This window comes from Eutrigla gurnardus, assembly GCF_963514095.1.
Source record: "Eutrigla gurnardus genome assembly, chromosome: 3".
NCBI lineage: Eukaryota > Metazoa > Chordata > Actinopteri > Perciformes > Triglidae > Eutrigla > Eutrigla gurnardus.
In genome coordinates, this window is record NC_139917.1 from 30,896,229 (window position 1) to 30,901,228 (window position 5,000).

General features: G+C 41.0%; 1 protein-coding gene across 1 annotated transcript in view; it reads right to left on the minus strand.

The window, feature by feature from the left end:
- The window catches only part of LOC311008495 (ubiquitin carboxyl-terminal hydrolase 34-like), a 12,809-nt gene extending 9,808 nt beyond the window's left edge, over positions 1–3,001 (minus strand). Inside the window, exons 1-3 of the mRNA XM_084002185.1 lie at positions 2,925–3,001; positions 2,685–2,727; positions 2,274–2,386 (exon numbers count right to left, since the gene is read on the minus strand). The gene's annotated coding sequence lies outside the window, so the exon portion shown is untranslated. The remainder of the gene's footprint in view (positions 1–2,273; positions 2,387–2,684; positions 2,728–2,924) is intronic.
- Between the last annotated feature and the right edge of the window lie 1,999 nt (positions 3,002–5,000).

A 5,000-nucleotide genomic window follows, 5' to 3' on the forward strand; every position in this document is an offset into this window, starting at 1 on the left:
TGTATATACAGTATATATATATATATATATATATATATATATATATATATACACTCAACAAAAATATAAACGCAACACTTTTGTTTTTGCTCCCATTTTTCATGAGATGGACTTAAAGATCTAAAATTCATTCCAGATACACAATATTACCATTTCTCTCAAACATTGTTCACAAATCTGTCTAAATGTGTGATAGTGAGCACTTCTGCTTTGCTGAGATAATCCATCCCACCTCACAGGTGTGCCACATCAAGATGCTGATCTGACATCATGATTAGTGCACAGGTGTGCCTTATACTGCCCACAATAAAAGGCCACTCTGAAATGTGCAGTTTTGTCTCACAGCAAAATGCCACAGATGCCACAAGCATTGAGGGAGCGTGCAATTGGCATGCTGACAGCAGGAATGTCAACCAGATCTGTTGCTCGTGCATTGAATGTTCATTTCTCCACCATAAGCCGTCTCCAAAGGCGTTTCAGAGAATATGGCAGTACATCCAACCGGCCTCACAACCGCAGACCACGTGTAACCACACCAGCCCAGGACCTCCACATCCAGCAGGTTCACCTCCAAGATCGTCTGAGACCAGCCACTCAGACAGCTGCTGAAACAATTGGTTTGCATAACCAAACAATTTCTGCACAAACTGTCAGAAACCGTCTCAGGGAAGCTCAACTGCATGCTCGTCGTCCTCATCGGGGTCTTGACCTGACTCCAGCTCGTCGCCGTAACAGACTTGAGTGGGCAAATGCTCACATTCGATGGCGTCTGGCACGTTGGAGAGGTGTTCTCTTCACGGATGAATCTCGGTTTACATTGTTCAGGGCAGATGGCAGACAGCGTGTGTGGCGTCGTGTGGGTGAGCGCTTTGCTGATGTCAATGTTGTGGATCGAGTGGCCCATGGTGGTGGTGGGGTTATGGTATGGGCAGGCATCTGTTATGGACGAAGAACACAGGTGCATTTTATTGATGGCATTTTGAATGCACAGAGATACCGTGATGAGATCCTGAGGCCCATTGTTGTGCCATACATCCATGAACATCACCTCATGTTTCAGCAAGATAATGCACGGCCCCATGTTGCAAGGATCTGTACACAATTCTTGGAAGCTGAAAATGTCCCAGTTCTTGCATGGCCAGCATACTCACCGGACATGTCACCCATTGAGCATGTTTGGGATGTGCTTGACCGGCGTATACGACAGCATGTACCAGTTCCCACTAATATCCAGCAACTTCGCACAGCCATTGAAGAGGAGTGGACCAACATTCCACAGGCCACAATTGACAATCTGATAAACTCTATGCGAAGAAGATGTGTTGCACTGCATGAGGCAAATGGTGGTCACACCAGATACTGACTGGTTCTGAGTCCCCAGACCCCCAATAAAGCAAAAAAATGCACATTTCAGGGTGGCCTTTTATTGTGGACAGTCTAAGGCACACCTGTGCACTAATCATGATGTCAGATCAGCATCTTGATGTGGCACACCTGTGAGGTGGGATGGATTATCTCAGCAAAGCAGAAGTGCTCACTATCACACATTTAGACTGATTTGTGAACAATGTTTGAGAGAAATGGTAATATTGTGTATCTGGAATGAATTTTAGATCTTTAAGTCCATCTCATGAAAAATGGGAGCAAAAACAAAAGTGTTGCGTTTATATTTTTGTTGAGTGTTATGTGTATATACTGTGCATATACAGTATATATATGTATATCAAGTACAGGACAGAGTTTAAAGTTCTTTTATTTGTTTTTCAAGCACTACATGGCCTGGCCCCCCAATACATTTGTGACCTACTCTACCCCCTTTCCAACCCAAGGATTCTTAGATCCTCGAATCAACAGCTCCTGACCGTTCCCCGGTCTAGGCTACGAGGAAAGGGCGATCGTGCCTTTGCCGTTGCAGCCCCAAGACTATGGAACAGCCTACCCATTTCAATTAGGTGCTCCTCCTCTGCAGCTGCCTTTAAGGCAAATCTAAAAACCCTTTTGTTTGCCCAGGCCTTTAAATGTCCCTGATGGTCTTAAGTGTGGTCTCAATGTGTGTGTCATTTTTGTTTTTTTTGTTTTTGTTTGTAATATTTTTGTTCACTGAACTGTACAGCACTTTGGTCAACCTTGGTTGTTTTTAAATGTGCTTTACAAATAAATTGATTTGATTTGATATATATATATATATATATATATATATATATATATATATATATTACATACATACATAACAGACACTGACGGTCTAAACAACTAGAATAAAATTGACTCACTTGGTCCTGATGCCTTGCACAATGTCTTGTAGGAACTCCACCTCCACAGCCAAACTGGTCCCAGTATAGAGGCTGCATGCCAGCAACACGGTCATCCAACACAGGCCAGACATCTGCACACAAAGCAAGTTATTGAAGATATTTTAAACAATACCATCAGACTTCTTTTTTACAATAACCAATAATAATAATCTTAAAAAAGCAGCGATGTTTAGAGAGCCTTCACTGCACCAGTGTATTCTTTAAACGTGGGCTCATTAATACCTGATCTTAGCTCCTTTTGTCAAGCATGTATCTGCAGCAAAAACTACTAGAATAACTCGACACTCTATTGAATGAACGGTTCATAACAATTCAATGAAAGGATCAAATGTTTGTGATAATTTGGGATAATTATTGCAGAGTGCTCACCTTCACCGTTGCTGCTCACCGAGTCCGTCAGTCCACAGAATAACTGAATAACAGAAAAGAAGAATTGCTTCATTCACGTCACATCGATATCTGCAAAATATAGGTCCTCTGTTATTATATCATTTACAAAGAGAATAACAGCAAATACTGGTAGAGAACAACGTAATACTAGCTGAGGAACGTTAATAGCTTATCTAAAATATTCACACTTCAAGTGTTTTTTATCCTCGTTTCTGTTACCTGTTTGTTGGAGAGAGATGTCTGATGGATGCTTTAAAGCCGCCTTCGTCTTCTTCTGCTTCTTCTCTTCGGGGAAGTTTGCAAGTTGCCGTGAATACAGTCAGAGGTGACATTCTTATAGGAGATGGAGAACACGGCCACACCCAGAGGAACCTTATCTACACATTTGAATTCTCCAAGATTTATATCAAAAATGAAAACGAGGAATGAGATAAAGCAAAGAAGAAGTCCTGAACTGCATGACTCACAAACTGGAAGCACATTATTTGCCATGTCCTCTATTGATCCTATTGACAGGTTCAATAGGATCGATACCAGGCAGAACATCTTCCACTCATCTCACAGTGATTGTTAACCTTTGCCAAATCATTTAGTGGTCATCACAATGTATTTAGATTTAGCTTATTGATGAATCCTGACACATTCCTCTCCCCTACATGAAAGTACATGAGCTGCTTTTAATAATAAAAAGCAATCGATAACGCAATTTTAGCCCAGTTTTACTTGGTATCGGATCTAAGCCACATTTGGCAGTTTGGCCCACCCCTAATGGGAACACTGAGTTCACATGCATGATCGGCACAGGAGATATGGGGGGGGCATCATAACGATCATAACAAAAAGTAAGAAACAACATCCGGGGCTAGTATGTGTAGTAATTGATTTGATTCGATTCAGTAAATTGTAACCAAAATTCTATATCCATGAAATAAACATGCAATAATGTGAGTGAGACTATCTGTGTTCTTCTGAAAGGTGAACAAATAAACAGACACAGAATTACTTATTTAACATATTTATTCTATAAAAAAGTAGTCCTGCATCATATTTTATGCTGAATACAAAAATGTAATGCTCAGTTATTTTGAACATTATTCAGTAGATTACATGCTGGCAGGGGAGAGAGAGTCTTAAACGTATTAAAACATTAATCATAAGTAAGAATCACGATTCATACGATTAAACACATTTATATGGATTATTGGTGAAGCCAAAACGATTCATTGTATTTATTTATTGTAGCAGATGGATTTAGTTGAACAATCGATTAATCGATTAATCGAATGAATCGTTCCACCTCTATATAGCATACATCAGATTATTGTTTAAAAATAAGTCCTTTGAACTTGTAATGGTGAGCACAAGCAAGAGGTACGTTCTCCCCCGTGTCAGCTGGGTTCCCCGGGTTCTCCGGGTTCCAGGCCGAAGACATGCAGTGTGAGCATGATGATGGGCTCCAGCTCCTGAACGGGATCAACGGCTACAGATAATGATTTGAATATGAGATGGAGGCGAGTCAAATGAGAAGAATTGTCACAGCTCCTGCATTGTGTCAGAGTTTGATGAGTCAGCCGAGCATTTCCATGAGATAGTGCTTTATTCTTCTACTCTACTGCTCAGAGGGAATACAGTACTTTTTCCCAGTTAGGACTACTAGCACAGATGAAGGCCTCCGTTTCTCTCAAAGACCCAGAGCTATCCACCAGCTTGTACACAATGCAGCTGCTCGTCTCCTTACTGTGTCACAGAGGTTTGTTAGAAATTCAAAATTGAAAGTGGCCCCAGACAGGGGAATAATATGTATAAATATAATTAAACTTGTTTGAAAGATAATAACCTGGATAGCTGTTGCCATAGCTACAAAAGCTGTTTCCTTGTTTTGGCCTCAGCATTGATTTTAAACGTTTGTTTGATTTTTAAGTGTTGAATGAGCTGGCACCTCCGTACCTAGCTGAACTTTTATATCCTCAAACTCCACGACGAGACTAAAAACCAGAGGTCTCGGCGGTGACGTCGTCATCGTTGAACCTTCCGTGAAATCTCACGGTTTCCCCGTGTTGCAGAGTCTCACGTCCTCCGGCTCTTGAAGGTCCTTCTCTCCTTCTGCCAGGCTTGGAGATGACAAGTCTTCATTCCGCTCCTCGTCTCTCCAAGGTCATCCATTCCTTGGCGGAGATCTTCTCCCTCAGTATGTCAGATTTCAGTACATTGAAAAAAGTCATAATATAACATGTCGAAAAAGTCATAAAAAAAAATCAGAATTGCATCTTTTAAGTAATGGATAAAGTCGTAGTA